Here is a 17,631-nt window from a genome sequence, read left to right on the forward strand (position 1 = left end):
AATAGCCAAAATGGCAGTCACTACTGTTGGCATCAAAAGGGGAAAGGTCGCCACTCTTTTTGGTATGTTTTGGCAGATAAGTGTCTTCAACCTGCTGCCCCACGATCTAGTAATGTTGCGGCTGCCACCTGGGTTGATCACTTCACAGGTCTTTATGCGCGTGATCTGGGGCTGAATGAGGTGGATAATCCATTAGCTATTGGACCCATAGCGAGTCCAGTAAGTGTAATTTAGGCCAGGTATGCCAGGTTCATGGTGTTTTTAGCCCGGTTACTGTGAGTGAAGTTGCTAATGCTACAGACTGGATCACCCCCGGGAAAAGGGCTGGTCAAGGTTCCGGGGGACTTGTTGAAAGTGAAGGAGATTTGGAGCCCCTACTTTGCCCTGTATTTAAACAACATTATGAATGGGCTTTCTATGCCATGGGTAGGGGCTGAGATCATCCCAATTTACAAAAAAGGGCCAAAGGTCCCTTATATCCAATTATTGCCCAATTAGTCTCATCAACAGCTCACAGAAGTTTTTCAGTCAAATTCTGTTAAGCAGATTACAGGATTGGATAGGGATGTAGGTGTTTTGATGCCCTTGCAAGCTGGGCTTAGACCAGGGACTAGCACTATTGACCAAGTGCTTCAATTGCAACTAATCCACTGGAAATGCGTTACTTTGGAGGGCGGTCTTCTTAATGTAATCTTTGTTGATCTCCGGTTAGCATTGGACCTAGTCCCAAAAGAGGCCCTGTGGAAAGTTCTGATCAGATTTGGTGCCCCAAAATATTTAGTACATGTTATTAACAGGCTGCATATGGGCAACTTCACACAGCTCAGGTGTGGTTCTTTGGTGGAGCTGACAGACTCCATCTCAGATACTTGGGATGTTAGGCAAGGGTGCGTTTTAGCCCTGACCTTGTTTTTGCTCTACCTTTATGATTTGGTGGCATATTTAGAGCATTGCACACAGGATGCCCCTAGTCTGGCCAGCAGGAAGGTTCCGGCGCTCTGTTTGCGGATGACAATTTGCTGGTCTCGAAGTCCCCTATGGACATCCAAAACATGTTGGACCAGTTTGGTGTCTTCTGCAGGAAGAGAGGGCTGAGGTCAACTTTGATAAAACCAAATGCAGGGTTCTGAATCGCTGCCATACAACTCGATCACACCCAGACTTTAATGGCGTTCCTCTGGAAAGGGTCCATACCTTTTAATATTTAGGACTTACTCTTAATGAGCTCTTTGGCTGATCACCTCAGATCCATAAGTGCAGACTTAGGCTGGAACACTACACAGGAGGTATTTTGAGGGCTCTGCATGTCTCTAGCTTTCATCCTATAACTCCTGCACTACAAATTTACAAACAACAGGCTCTAGGGAGGTCATTATATGGTGGGGAACTCTGGGGGCATAAGGACGCAAGTGGCATGGAATTGGTGGAGAATTGTTTTTTGCAGCTCCCCACCAACCTTCCTGCCAGCACTCCACTTGTCCCCCTCTGGCTTGATTTAGGAATCAGATCCCTTGTCCACAGTAAGACTCAGATTCTTGTTGTACTGGAGGAGAATATGGACCTCCATAGACATAGCACCCTACTGGATGGGTTTAGATGAAATCTTAAAGCTCCCGGGGGCTGTAAGGATACCATGGTGGGAGTTCATCAAACGCTGCTTAGTATAGATCGGGTGTGAAAATCTCTGGGAGAGCCTGGAGTCTGCTTGCAGTGTATCAAAGTCCAGACTCTAGGGGATGTACTGGGGATTCGTGGATGAAGAACTCCATAGGACCAGGAGGGTGGGCTTCCTGACAGTAACCTTTTTGGAGTTCAAAGATGCCCTCACACTGGAAGCCTACATGGATGCAATTGAGCCTCCTGTTGCTAGAATCCTATATATTTAATTGATGTTTTAGATGTTGCCAGTACAAACTTTTCAGCGACATGGCGTCGACCCACTTCCGATTCAGATATGAGCTGTCCGTTTTGTCCCGAGACCAAGGAATGTATAGATCATGTCCTGTTTTTTTGCCCATCATACCATGCTTACAGGAGGGTGTGGATCCAGCTGCTGAGCCGCAACATGGGTGTTAGGAACTATAGAATTGTATCAGGGATTCTTAGATCTAACACAGCCCCACCAATTGTTTTTGCTGCCTCCCGGTTTTTTAAAATACATGTGGAGATGCAGACAGAAAAGGGTTGATTAGTTATAACGTGATTAGGTTTGGAAAACTTGTATGCATCTTGTGTCCCTATTTTACAACTGATGGCCATGTATATGCTTTTATGTGGCCCTACCTGGATCAAGAGTTATTTGTCTGAAACTCATGAACTTAAATTCTCTATAGCATCATGAATGATTGTCTTTTGTATTCTGCTATTTCCTGTTATTTGTTTGGATTTCTTTTATTATTTATCAAGCTGATTTTAGTTGTTTTATTTTATTGTTGTAATTTAAATGACGTGCTTTGATGGCAATTTGCAGAGTAACGAATTGAAATAAAATGCTTCTAGATTCTTTAAAAGATCTTGGCTCTCAGCCAGGTGCTAAACCAAAGAGTCCTTTGCCAGTTGTTTTTCAGGCTTATTCACCCATGCCCACATCACTTTTCTTTCCACTAATAGGACCAATGAGAACTGATATGTTTAACTGTAGACCCAAGAAGAAACATTTCAAGATAAAAATGTGGCTACCTGTTAACATTATTTTAGGTCTCATGCATCAGGCTTTTGTTATATATCTGTATATATATCTATATGAGTGTTTCATTTTCTAATTCTGATTTCCTCTCTGTACCTTAAGGATTTCAGGGCCAGATGTACTAAAAATGGATTTTGTAAAAGGAGTTGGAAATTGCTCACTGACGTTTACCGAATCTACTCTGTTTTTGCGCACCGACATATGTACTAAAATGTACGTAGTGGGTCGCAATTTGACATACCTCACTAATATTCATGAGGTAGGTCGAAAATTGCAACCTGCTATTAAGCCAGCCGTCAGCAGATCACAATGACTGATTGTTTTTAAATAAAGCAATTTTCTTTAAATGCGACCCGTTTCCCTTAAATGTAAAAAGCCATGCTTAAAAAAAAAAAACATTAAAAAAAATATATATTTGTTTTCAACACTCACAAATGGAAAATGGGTCCACTCAGGACCCCTTCCAGTTTTCGAATGCCTTACCACTGCCTTTCAGTAGTTGGTAAAACATGAATGTTTAACGACCGGATTTCAGTCAGAAAACAGTAATAAATTCCAGTGTGATTCAGTAGTTGGAAGGGATGCCCTAAACATGCATCTTCCAAATGCCAAATTGGTAGTGGATAAGTGCCTTGCCAATGTGCATTTACTTTAGGGCTCCTTTTCTCCCCTTTCTGGGTTCTGTTATTCTTAGGATTTTTCACCGTGAATTTGTAGCTACCAGCGCTCCAGATGATGTTGGTACCACTTTTGGTTTACTTGGCATTATTCTGTATTTTGTACTTCTACCTCTACTGTTTTAGCATTGACCTGTTGCCAGAGCAATCCCTATCGGCTGCCACTGTTGTTTTTCTTATGTGATAGCCGGCTCCTCCCTGAACCCCCCCTCCAATTCCCCTTCTTTCCTGACACCAGGCACTCACCCTCTTCCACCTCCTTTGTCTTTTCTGTCCCCCTCCCTGCCCTTCCACCCGGTTACTATTAAGGCAATAAGTTGATCAATGCTCCGGTTAACTTTTGTCAGAATATTGTAGGCATTTCTGACTATAAACCCAGCCAGCATGCTGGATTTTGTTTCTGTTGAGCCTTACAATTGTATGCAGGTGTCCTCCTGTGGAACCTTTTAGGTTTATATGGTGATTGCCTATTTATAAGCTATTATCCTATTTTTGATACATAATCAAGAAATGTTGCAAACCTCCCCTCCCCCAGTCCAAAATACCAAATTGGCATGTGGCCGCAAACTCAAAATATATTACCAAATCACAATTTGGGGTTCTTACATACCAAAATTCCATATTGCAGTTGCAAGTGGCCCAATTCTGCAAATCAGGCTGTTTACTAATGCAAAAAGGCTAGGTACATCTGGCCCAAACTTCAGTAACAGCTGTATTTGAGCACTTTTGAAAATAATAAAGTTTTCGTATTTCACAGTTTCCTTTCTTTTTCAAATCAATGGAGGCTTGATATTGGAAAGCATCAGACACTTTGTGCTCAAAATGTCACAAACACACACATTAAAAATATGGTATTTGCCTGTCTAAAAGAAGTACTTTTCAAAATTTGTAAATAATGGATTGTTACTGATATTTTAATAAAGGGTTTTATTCTAAAACTACACAATAATACAGGTTCAGGATTACACAACAAATCAGGTTAATTTGTTTTACATTTTTGACAAAATGTGTAAGCACTTTGTATGCTTCTGTTGCACCAAGTGAGTTTTTGTTCACATATTTAATAAACATAAACAGTCATTTTTGCCAAGATCTTCTGAGTGCAGTTTTAAGAAGTTTCTAAACTACATGCCCTCAGAAATTTTACTTACAAAATAGAGAGTACCCACCACATGTGGCAGCCAGATTATCATGGACTGGCACTTTATTGTATTCAAGCATTTTTGTACAGATCTGCTGGCAATGTGCACACATGGACACAGTTGGCAGGTAAAATGTATGGTCATTTTGGTGCCAGCATTTATTTGCCAAAGAATACTGCAACCATAATGACAGCTGTGTATGTGTGTGATATATGTTGTGTGCCAGTGTGTCCCCATCCTTGTCAGTCCCACTCGTGTCCCTGACATATACATTTCACAGCGATAAAAAACATTAATGAGAGATGTATATGTCTCAAGTGGTTCCCACGTTCTGTGCAGTGTCTGCCTAATGTACACTTGTAATACGGTGTCCGCACCTTGCAGTCCATCAATAGGGGGGGTTGTGTTTTCTCCATGGGTCTGTGGCAGCAGCAATGGCAGGTGTTGTCCAGTCGAAGACAGGTGGGAGTGGGAAAAAAGGTGAGTTTTCACCCCCTACCCCTCTCCAATCTGCCAACTAAGGGGGGGAGATCAGATCACCACTTTTTCCTTGGCGGTAAGGCACATCTAAATCTGCACTGCGGGAAGGCTGGCAGCGGTCCTGCCATCATCACCTTCTCCCTTTCCCGTTGTCGACGTGGTTGGTGTTTCTTGGAAGAGGCGATGGTTCAAGTGCAGTCTTTAGTCTATGGAACTGCCAACAACTAAATACTGCAGATGGACAGTCACTGCAGCGGGCGGGTTTCCAATCAAAGAGCCAAAGGCAGGGCCAACACCTAAATCAGGCCCTAAGTATATATTATGCTGTGGAACATCTAGAAAACTTAAAAAGCTGCCAAACACAGTTACTGTGTCCTTATATAAAAACAAAGCTGCCCAATGAGTTCCTTACATATGGCAGGGAGTCTGTGACAAAGATAAGAGTAAGAAGCCTTTTTTTACATGAATCACAGGGAGTGTATCAATCGAAAAAACACCTAAAAAACTGGCATTGCATTTTTTTGGGCTGCTGCAAAAAAATTGAGTATCACCAAACTGTAATTTTTTCAGTGTTTAAAGATAAACAAAATCTGTCTAGTGTGGCTGATTTGGGGTACATTTTAAAATACAGAGAACACCACCATATTCATGTTCATAATACATGGTTCTTTAAAATGCTTTTAGGATTTCAGGTTTCCATTTGTGATAAGGTTATAATGACCGCTATCTTCCATATCAGTAAACAAAAGTAAATAATGTTCACCTTGCCCCATATCACTCTCTGGAAACATAATTTGCCCCATAAATGTGTCTCACTTATTTAACCTAGACTGAGATATTCACAATCAAAACTGCTGACTTCAAAGCTTGGTGTGTGAGGCTTTGCAGCCATCCAAGCCCCATCATTGAATAGCACAGCATAGGTGATGTCATAGTGGTTGAAATGAAATGCATTTGAGGCCTACTCCCCACTAAAGGCAGAAATGTAATCAAAGCCTATAATCAGGAGCTTCTGAAGATTCTAAAAAATGCATTTTGTTTCTGGTTTAAATGTGTCCCCGCAGGTATGCTCAATATCTTCAAAACCACTCTCTCAATAGTGTTCTTGATGTTTAATAGTTGCAACTCTTCAGTGTGTGACAATCTGAAGCTGGTCAGCGGTGATGAGGCAAAAAATCTTTGTTGCGGGAAACGTTCGCCGTGAGATCAATCCTAATAAAAAGTGTTTATCTTGGGGAAAAACTGAATGTATTTGGCTGAGAAGGTCAAACTAGTTGCAAAGCTGGCTCCCCTTTACAAAACATTCAATACCACCCTTCAGATCTGTAGCTTCAAAGTGAAAAATATGTCTTTATTGATGGGCCCTATAGATAGTTAGGTATTTAGGTTGTCATTGCAGTAATTGAGAATACTCTCAATATAGACTGAATATGTATATATTATCTTTTTGGTAATTAGATGATCACCCAAGGCGATGCCTACTTGGTTAGAAATAGTAGCAAAGGGGTAGGATATCAGCACAACTTTGGCATCCACAACTATTTTAGACCCATTTGCTTTTGTTATTTTACAGACCAGTTGTAAAAAGAGTATTCCCGAGATCCATATACATGTATGAAAGCTCAGATTGAAAGAACTCCATTGATGCCAGAAGTGTTAAAGCCACTAGAGGTGAGACCTCTGCTAAAAAAAACTACTTTCAATGATGGTCTGAGTGGGTATGAGGGCAAACAAGTCTAACACCCACTTGGCACGTTCTCTGAAGGCACAGTGTAAACAGGCCATTGTTATTGCTTTTTGAGTTTAGGAATTTGTACAAGGGCATGTGTTTTCCTGTCTCCGGAAGACCTTTCTGACTTTCTGATCTTCTTTCGTGAAAAATGTCTAATGTTTCACAGTAAAGGTAGAAAGCCTCGTTGTCAGGAAATATATCTGGCAAAACGTTTGAAGGTTAGGTGATACAAAATGATGTCTATTTTTTTAATTCTTCAAGAGCTTTGAATTCTTATCTCCTTCACCCAACTGTAAAATGTTTCAAGCTATCCCTACTCTTTGCACCTTTGCTGTTCCATTTTAAAACATGTTCTACCTTGTAGGTACGTGCAGGGCGTTTTGTAAATCCGCACTGTAAAAGCCACCTGAAGCAACTTTGCTATCATAATCTTGTAAGTGGTAAACAAAAGCAACTTTAAGCTCTACCCGCACCACAATAAATAACTAATTGCTAAACATCTGTTGATAAACCTTGCTAAGTAGAACAAAGCTTAGACACTCTAAAATGATCACCCTCTTGTAGAAGGGCCTTCTATACTTTCGACATGACTCAATCGCCCTCTTGCAAACAGCTAAACCATTCTACGGTGTCACCGATTCTGGTAATAGACTTGATATTCTGATGGTAGTTAGCATTATAAACACTAGAAATGTCTGTAATACATTCACATAGCAGTACGTGTTGTTAGCTGTGAAATACCTCAACATTTTAGAATTCGATTTTCTGTTAATTGCTCTATTATCACAGTTTTCATTTCTGTGTGCATACTAATAATAAAATAGTCAGTTAAGTGCTGTTTTAACAATCTCTGAAAAGGCTTGTTCAACAATTTTTTCCCAGCATCCATTTGTAGTTTTTGAGGTGTTCGTCCTTTGCTAAAAATGGACCTAGAGGCTGCAGCAACACCTGGACCAGTCTTGGCTTCTAGCAGCTCTGCAGAGGTATACATGGATAGAACATCTACGGCAGTCAACATACATTCTCCACCATGACTATTATGCTCAGCAACATTCTGAAGACAAGTTAGATCTGCTTGCCACTAATAGCCTAAATCCTCCATGACTTTTACTCTTCTCCTAAACCGGTTTATGTAGAGAACCTGCATCTTCCCCGGATAGTCACTCCTTCACTAAAGTTTCCCAACAAGCTCTTTTTAGCACAGATCCTTTTAATCAGAGCTTCAGCACTTCCAAAACGTCCAAACCCTTTTTTTCATAATAAAGATTCCTTAGTGCACCAGCCATCTTACTCATATGTGCAATCCATAAAATGAAAGACAATTGTGTTGTGTAAGGCTAATTTAGTAAAGACAATGAACTTTAAAAAATGGCTATCGGAAACAAATCATTTACATTTTCTAAAATGTGTTTGCAGATGATAGGGATTATTACATTATACTGACAGCTGGTCACCGGGCCTATCGCGTTGTGTTCAGAGCAGGACACCTTGTGCATTTATTACTCTGGTGCTGACTGATGTGTCGACGTAAAGCCACCAGTTTTGCTACTTTATTTTATAATATTAATAGCATAAAATAGGCTATCCCTCTCTTCACGCCTGTAGTGTTGTATGTATACATAGTGCACTTGTGGCATGCATTAGTTTACATATTTCTCTGTTAAGTAGTACATATCCTTTATTACTGAAATAATCCACAAGCAAAATCTCGAAAGCACCTTACATTCGGGCCATCGGCGTTAAAGTCAATCCATTTATATGGTACTTTTAAAAATGACAATATTGATACAGTGTACGGAAACAGGTGTTTACGCATAGGTTAGGATTGCACATTAGGCTATTGCACTGTAGAGTATCTGGTGGAGCACAAAACTTCAAATATTTCAAAGTTGCAGGATGTACTTAAGCTATTCTTTCTTTAAGCAACGGGTATAGGAATTTTGCAGTGACTACTTATCCAGGCCTTATAAAAGACTCCGGGGCCAGATGTATCAAGCTCCCAGTTTGCATTTCTTAAATAGCAAATTTTAAGAAATCACTATTTTAGAAATGCAAAATGGGATGTATCAAAATTGGGAGTCAGTATTTGCGATTTCTTAAAATTCGCAAACGCAATTGGCGATTAGCAAATACCGAATCGCAAATCATTTGCGATTCGGTATTTGAAAATCGGAAATTGCGAAAACGGCAACATGGAACAGCCTGATGACATCACAACCAGGAAGCGAGTCAGCCCATGCTGTTTCCAGGAGCCACACCCACAGGAGCAGGCAGGGAGACACAGCCCAGCACCAAGGAGCCAGCCTTGAGATCCAGCCAGGAGCAAATTGCAACATGGCCACTGATGGGAAGGTGAAGGGCAAGGGAGACAGGAAGCACAAGCTCAAATTCAGTGAGCAGGAATTGGAGGTGCTCACTGAGGAGGTTGTCAGGAACCATGACAAACCCTTTGGGGGGAATTCACTACAGCTCCCTGAAAGTGAGAAAAGGAAACTGTGGTTGGAAATCCAGACAAAAATTTGTGCAGTGGGAGTTGCGCAGCACTCTGTGGAGGAAATACGCAAGAGATGGTATGACCTGCGTTCCTGTGCCAAAGAAAGGGTAGCCAGCAGGCTAAAGGAGGCAAGGAGCACCGGAGGAGGACCACCCACCCAGACACCGTCCACACCAATGGAAGACAGGGTAGAGTCCACACTGCTTCCAGAAGCCGTCAGTGGTGTCACTGACATTGACACCTCAGGGACACCCAGCACCAGCAAAGGTAAGGGCAGTAATGATGCGTATCCCCATATGTGCATGTACAAATGTCCCCTAGAAATAGCTGTTAGCTTGATGCAGCGTTATAAGTAGTCCATGCCACATCTTACAATGCCTTATGGGAGTGATAGTCCACAAAACTTAGGTCAATAAACCACATTAAAAGCAACTTGGTGTTCAGCCACATAGAGAAACAACACACAAGTCACAGTGATATGATGTCAGAGTACAAAATGTACTCTTGTGCTACTTATTGTGAGATATAAATAAATGACATGCTGCACATTGTCGTTGCAGATGTCACAGGCCCTGCTGCAGCAGAAGGTGGAAATGTAGGGGATGTTGAAACACAGCCACAGTCCAACACAAGGGAGTCTCTCAGTATTGCACCAACCAGACGCAGGGCAAGAGTGTTACCTCTCCCCGAGTACAACCTGGACTTAGGTGAGATGCCGGATGAACTCCCCACACCACTATCAGAGGATAGGTCCACAGGAACACAGCAGTCCTTGCCCCTGCATCAGTCAACTCCCCTCAGGAGGCATCACGATGCAGACAGACAGTGCACAGAGGAAGGAGAGGGCCAAATCTTTCGCAGCCTTGAAGCTTCCATGCTGAAAGGGCAGCACCTGCAATGAAAACACATGAGGTCAATGGACAGACAGTTGGGGGGTCATTTTAACCTCAGCGGTCTTTTCCAAAGACCGATGAGGGACCGCCGTGTGGAAGACCGCCAGTGGTGGCGGTTTGCCGCTTGGCCTATTATGACCGTTGGCAGCTCTCCGTCCTTTTACGGACGGAGAGCCACCAACAGCCATACTGGCGGGCGGCGGGGAAGTGGAGGTTGCTCCACCTCCACTGCCACGCCAACAGAACCCCTCCCAGCGAATCACGTCCTGTGATTCGGCATGGTGGTGTTCTGTTGGCGGTGTGGTGTCGGCGGAGCAGCCCCCATGGCTCCCGTCCCCTCCTGGAGGATCGTCGGACCAGGTAAGTCGATCGTCCGTGAGGGGAGGGGGGGGTTGGGGGTTGTTGTGTGTTGTGTGCATGCGTGGGGGTATGCGTGTGTGTATGTAGAGGGGGTGTGTGAGTGCGTGTTTGCTTGCTGGGGTGTTGTGTGTATGGGAATGAGTGCGTGTATGTCTGTAGTTATGTCTGTATGGATGTGTGCGTGTATGTTTGAATGTGGAGGTGCATGTCTGACTGTGTGTGGATGTTTGCATGTATGTCGGTGTGTGTGCGTGTGTGTTGGTGGTGCCTGTGTGCGTGTCGTGTGTGTATGAGTGTTGTTATGTTGGGGGTGGGGAGGGGGGTCCTGCCACCTTTGGGGGGTGGCAGGGGTGGTGGGGGGGTAGGGGAGGGAGTCAGGGTGGGGGTGAGGGAGACCCCTATCAGTGCCAGGGAAGGAATTCCCTGGCACTGATAGTGCTTACCGCCATGGATTTCATGGCGGTTTCAAACCGCATGAAATCCATGGAGGTAAGCCGTGTCAAAATACCGTCGGCGGTATAGTGATGGCCGCCGGGCTGGAGACCATGGTCTCCAGCCCGGCGTTCGTCTCCGCCCTTGCGGGCGGGACGGAGAACCGGCAGATGACCATGGCGCTAACCGCCATGGTCATAAAACAAATAAAAGGACCGCCAGCCTGTTGGCGGTCTTACCGCCGCTTCTCCGCCTTCCGCCAGGGTCGTAATGACCCCCTTGGTGTCATTCAATCAGAACATGGGCGCAATGAGCAAGCAGTTGGAATCACTGAATGAGGGACAGCAAACAGCAGCTGAAAACACAAAGGACCAGACAAATGCCATTAGGGACCTCTGCACTGAGATTCAGCAGGAGCTTGTCAGCCACCGTAGGCACCATCACCAATTTATGAGATGGTTTGATGGGTTCTGCAGATCAGTCAATCGGCTTGCTAGCTCAACTGCCATGATGTCACGACGTGCTGTGGGCATAAAGGTGGAGATGGCACACTGCAGTCTGGACGTTGCACAGGGCTTGGTGCAAATAACCAATGTCCTGGATGCAATGCAGACAGCACGCAGTGCTAGAAACAGCAACCTGGGTGATGGAGATAGCAAGGAGTTCTCTAGCCTCAGCAGTCTTACAGCCCATGTGATGGACCCTGGCATCGCAGTACCAGACAATACTGCCAGTGAACCCACTACATGTGGTGCCAGTGAGCCCACTGAGCACTCAAGTGGAGTGCGTGGACGTAGGAAGTAATTTTAAGCCCTACAGGGGACCACCGTAACATGTAGCTGTACAGTTATACTATGATGCTAATAGTGTGACACTTATTTGCACATGGTAGCCTATGGTTCATGGCTATGTCCTATTGACACATACGAGACATAAAATTGCAGTGGTGTTGTCATTACTTACATCAGAAATGTTTGTGCGTGATGTCAGCATATCTTTGCCTGCCCTCTGCTGCACTGGTCCTGTCTACTGGGTGATGGGCTGGTAAGGGATCACCATCTTCATCTGAGTCCGGCTCCATTGGTTCAACACGTATGCCCCTTCTCGTTGCAATGTTGTGCAACATTGCACATGCGGCCACAATTTTACAGGTCGTCTCTGGGCTATACTGTAGTGCCCCTCCTCTCTTATAGATGCACCTGAAGCGGCTCTTCAGGAGACCAAAAGTCCGCTCCACCACACTGTGTGTTGCCGTGTGTGCAGCATTGTACCAACTCTCTGCAGGCATTGCAGGGTTCAGGTAGGGCGTCAGTATACAGGCGCACACTGCGTAGGCACTGTCTCCTGGAATGAACAGAGGGTTAAATGAGTAATGTTGGAATCTGCACTCAGTGTAACTTCAATGCAACATAGTAATCTATTACTTTACCCAGTAGGTATCCTTCACCAAACTCCCCAGCTAGCAGTCTTGTGTGAATCCCACTGTGGCGAAAGATGCACAAGTCATGTGTGCTACCTTGGTATCTGGCCACAAGATCGATAATGATGTTTGAGGCATTGCTAATCACCTGTATGTTCATAGAATTATGGTTTTTACGGTTGCGATAAACGTACTCGGTGGCAGATGGTGGACAGATAGCTACATGTGTCCCATCGATGTTACCTATGACATGTGGGAATTGTGCAATCTGATAAGAATTGATTTTCGTTTGCTGTAATTCCTGTGGGGTGTTGGGGAATCTTATGTGCTCTTGTATTTTGCTCAGCATGGCATAGAAATGATTTGAAGAATCGTGAGAGAGCACTCTGTGAGACCCATCCTGCTGCTCCTATGACCCTTTGATAGCTCCCCGAGGCTAATAGGTGCAGGGAGCATAATACCTGCACATGGGTGGGTATGCTATTGGTCCTGTGTGTGGTACGCTGCAGTTAGGGTTGTAGATCAGCTATCAGGTCAAGTAACATGGCTGAGCTTAACCTGTACTTCTCATATATCTCCTCCTCTGTCTGGTCAAAAAGGGTTATGCGCACTCTAAAAAATGTGCTCCTGTCTCCTCCTACCTCTCCTCAAACGTGCCAGGATCCTCATCCTGCTCGCCATCGTGCAGCCATTGTGGAAAAGCGGCTGAGTCGTTCTGGGCCTCTTTACATAGGTTGCACTTGGTTACCACCTGATTTCAATTTGTGGCAAATTGCATGTGCAAAAGGCCATTCTGTTTTTCACAATTTGAGAATTTTTGAGGCATCCCATTGCGACATGGTTTTGCGTGTTGCAATCTGTGTATTGCAAATTGCACCAGGATTTTGCGGATCAGTTTCTGCAATTCGCTAAACTGTGTTGCAGTTTGCGTCTCGCAAATAGTGAGTCGGTATTTCATGTCGCTATTTGCAATACGCTGATCGCGACATGCAAAACCATGTAATTAGCTAAAAATCACAATTTTTGCGATTCCGTATTTTCACACTGCGAATGACTTTCATACATCGCAGGGACCATTTTTGCATTCGCAAACAGCTGATTTGTGCAATTTGCACCGTTTGTGAATGCAAAAAAGTTTAATACTTCTGGCTCTCAGTCTGTGTCCTGTCATTCTGTAACTCTTCCTAAATGTTAAGCATGTAGACATAGGTAACATCAACAGCTTGTCATAGCTATTTTTTATTTTTAAAACAGTCTTTGTTAGTCAAACAACCTTGAAGACATATCTTTCTATAGCTCTTTCAATCAATCTTTCACCAAAAGGTGACCTTGCATCCACTTATGTTTTCTGCAAGGGTTGCATGCAGATTAAATCTCTTTGAATGGTTTTGACAAGATCTAAATCATATTGGCTTGCACATTTTTTCCTATAAAATTATACAACAACCTTACCAATATGTAAACTTTGTGAGGTACTAATAAAAAATATATACGGCGAATAGTTTTGACATGTATGAGGTTTGTATACACTCATGAGCATCCTGTTGAGGTTCACTTATGTTAATGTCCATAACAGAGCATTTAAAAATAGTGCTTCAGACAGGCCTTTAGAACATTGGCTGAAAAACAATCAACCTTCCAAATGCCATCATAAAAACAGTTCTTACACGTCTCTCTGCTTGGGTAGTGGAATTTTCATTCAATTTGAACAGAATAAGCAGAAACAAATACAATGGATGTAATGGTTAGCTGTGGATCCTCAGCCCACTGATTTCAGCTGATGCTTTTTGCAGCTCAGAAAGAAATACAATCATTCCTTAATATTAAAAGTAGAATGTGTATATATAATATATTATATATACACATACACACACACTTTACTAGGAATGTACGACAGCAGCATTAGGAATCAGCTCCCCCCAAAACACCTAAAATTCATAAAACCAGGGAGTTAGCAACATTTATAGATCCTTCAATGATTTCCATTTCAGTAAAGTTGTTTTCTGATTTTTTTATTTATTGGAGGCATCACGCCATTGTTCAGCCTCAATAGGTAAAATCAGCAGCTGCACATCAGGCATAATAACTACTGGCAGACCTCTTCCTCAAACCTTATGACATATTGGCCCAGATCATTAAATATCAGTTGCTGAGACTCCTCTTAATGCGATGGCTGTACTAATTACCATTAGTATTCACACCATCGGCACATGGCAACTTTTTGTCGCAGTAGCTATAGCTCTTCATACTTTGGGTTGATCTCTTTCATATATAGAAGCATGGGCTTTGTCTCAAGATCTCCTTATATATACGCACCTTTAGCTCCAAAAAAAATCTTACTTTCAATGATAATCACATGGGCCAAGAGTGACGTTACTTCATGGTTATGACTTCCTGAGCATGGCCAGCTTCAGAAGAGGGTGCAATAAAATTTCAAGGTGAGAGGTCCTTGCAGACATTTTCAGGGCAGGACTTCTGGTTCAGAACTCATGGATGACATCACTTCCCAATCAGCAGGACTTCTCGGTTAGGGATTCATCTGTGACATCACATCATGGTATGTTGGAATTTATGGGTCAGGGGTCACTTCAGGGATGGTGTGGTGGCAATTAAATTCCCAACTTAGTGGTCACTGGTGCTGATGCGGTCATTTTTGGGGTGAGAGAGTTCCAGGTCAGACGTCACAGATGACATCACTTTCTGGTCAGATGGGCCTGAAGTGACACCACTACTGGGGAGGGAGTATTAGGATGTCGCCATCTGTCATATTACATCACACACAAAAATTGGTGAAGATGTTCCTTCTGCTTTCATTTTGGAAGCGATGCTGTCACCCACTTTCGTGACATGCTTCATCACCAGGCATGCTTCTATACTCCCTGTGCCATAATGAATAGGGGTGGAGTTCAATCGTATACTTAAAGCTGCATATTACAGTAAGGAATCTGGTACTAAACAATTAAAACTTTCTTCAGGGATACCCATTTAGTTAATCCTGGGTTCCTCAGACAGGATTAATACCTTGAGATGGATAATGTCTAGGTATTATCACTCAACCATTAAAGAATTGTATGTCAACATGTTTCGGGCAACCCCTAGACTCCACTGAGGGTCAATGGCCTACATCAGGACTGCGAGAACCCTCTATTTATTCACTGTCCTAGAGTATTAGTTGTTGTTTCATCACAGACAAAGTGTTAGCCATACAACACACAAATACCTTCCTATTGTATGTATTGTTAACAATGGAGCTTTTCTTCAGTCGTCCAATTAGAAATTCCTGACCTGGGGAAGGAGCGGTAGTATGACCCATTAGTCACACATTTGTGAAGGACTCAATGCCTCTACTACTGTCGCTCCAAACCCTTCACCAATCAGGTGTGATGCGGCAATAGAAGAGGCGTCAGACCCTTGACGAATGTCTGACTACAGGGCGATGCTCCTACTTCTACCCTGGGTTAGGAATTTCTAACCAGACGAATGGAGAAAATATCCATTGTCAACCACATACCAATAGTAATGAAATGAACTGAAATGAAATACAATTTATAAAGCTCGCAAATACCTGAAGGTGTCAAGGTGCTAAACCCAAACAGTGAGAAGTAAGACAGTGACCAGCGGCAGCCTAAACAAAATGAGTAAAGAGCCAGGCTTTAAGACTTCTCCTAAACTGCATATGATTATCAAGTACTGTAATGTGGTGAGGCAGGGTGTTCCAAAGTTTATCTTTGGCATAAGAAAAAGATCTGCCACCCCATTGTGCACAGCAAATTCTGGGCACAACAACAGTCTTACCCATGACAAAGTGAATGTTCCTCTTGGGTGAGTTGCGCTGAAATTTAGATCTAGAAAATTAGGACCCAGATTGTGTAAGGCCTTGTATGCTAGACACAAAAACGTAAACATAATGCTTTTCCTCACAGGAGCCAACGCAATTCATAGGCTCCTGAGAGACTGATAAATGCGAATGTCAAGAAAGAGCCAAGCAGCTGCATTGTGTACAGTCTGACGTTTGCTGAGAGAACCTTGATTGATATTAAGGCAAAAGGCTGCAATAATCCAGCCATGAAGAGAACAAGGCAAGAACTACAGTTTATGGAAAGAAACTGGAATGTAGGAAAATATTTTCTTCAAAGATCTAATGATATTAAAGCACGAGAAAACAGCATGACTGACTTGGGAGTCATAGGTAAGTTTATCATTAAAAATCACTAAGATTTCTTTTAGCAGACCTATGTGTAGAAGGGGGTGTGCCAAGAGCCGCAGGCCACTGGATATATGTCCAGACAAAGTGCTGCCTGCCGAAAATAAGAACATCTGTCTTGTCTGCATTTACTCCTAAACAATTTTTTTCATGCAGTTGTCTATTTCCCACATGGAGTTCCTGACATTCAAAGCAACTGAATGGACATCATCAGTAATAGATACAATAATCCGCGTGTCGTCTGCATCTGACAAGACATGGAAACCAAAAGCCTAAAAGAGCCTAGCAAGGATGCACAGTTTAAACATAGTGGGACTTCACAGGGCAACGAATAAGGTTTCGAAAAGAAATGTCAACACTTTACTGATTGGGTCCTATCTGATTGAAAGGATCCTAATAATTTAAGCACCTCACCTTTAATCCCCAGCTGAGAAAGGTGGGAGACTAAGCGAGGGAGAGACAGTGTCAAAGGCTGCAAGCAGATCTAACATGATGTGTGCTGCAGGATCAATAGCATCCAAAGCCGACCTGACACTGTCCATCGCTGCCACCAGCGCCGACTCAGTGCACAGCTCGCGTTTGAGCACTGTTGAGAAGGGTTCAGGAGCTCATTCATATATAAGAGTCATCAGTTCCTAACTGAGATGTTTTTCAAGTATCTTAGCAGGCGTAGGCAACAAGGATATAGGGCAATAGTTTTTGTAACTTTTGGGATCAAAATGATGCTTTTTAATAAGAGGAATAACTATTGCTTCATTTGACACCCTCGGGAATCAGCCAGGCTCTACAATAAAGTTGAGCGCTGTAGTCACGGATTTGGCCACAATATTAGGGACCAGTTCCAAAATTTGTAGAGGACGGGGATAGAGAGCTGATCCTGACTTAATGTTAAGAATGAGGGCCTTAAACTGTGAAGTGAAGAGGAGAAGGTGGACAGAATGGTTTCATTAAGTATCTCTGCAGATCAGGCAGCAAAGCTTGACTGGTCAAGATATTTTATTGAGAGAATTCAGAGTAGATATTGCATATCTTTTTTTGAAAAAAAACCTGCCAAATTGTCACAGAAAGACTGTGAGACATCTGGATTAATGGGACAGGAAAGCATATTAAA

Source organism: Pleurodeles waltl, chromosome 5, assembly GCF_031143425.1.
Source record: "Pleurodeles waltl isolate 20211129_DDA chromosome 5, aPleWal1.hap1.20221129, whole genome shotgun sequence".
Classification (NCBI taxonomy): Eukaryota; Metazoa; Chordata; class Amphibia; order Caudata; family Salamandridae; genus Pleurodeles; species Pleurodeles waltl.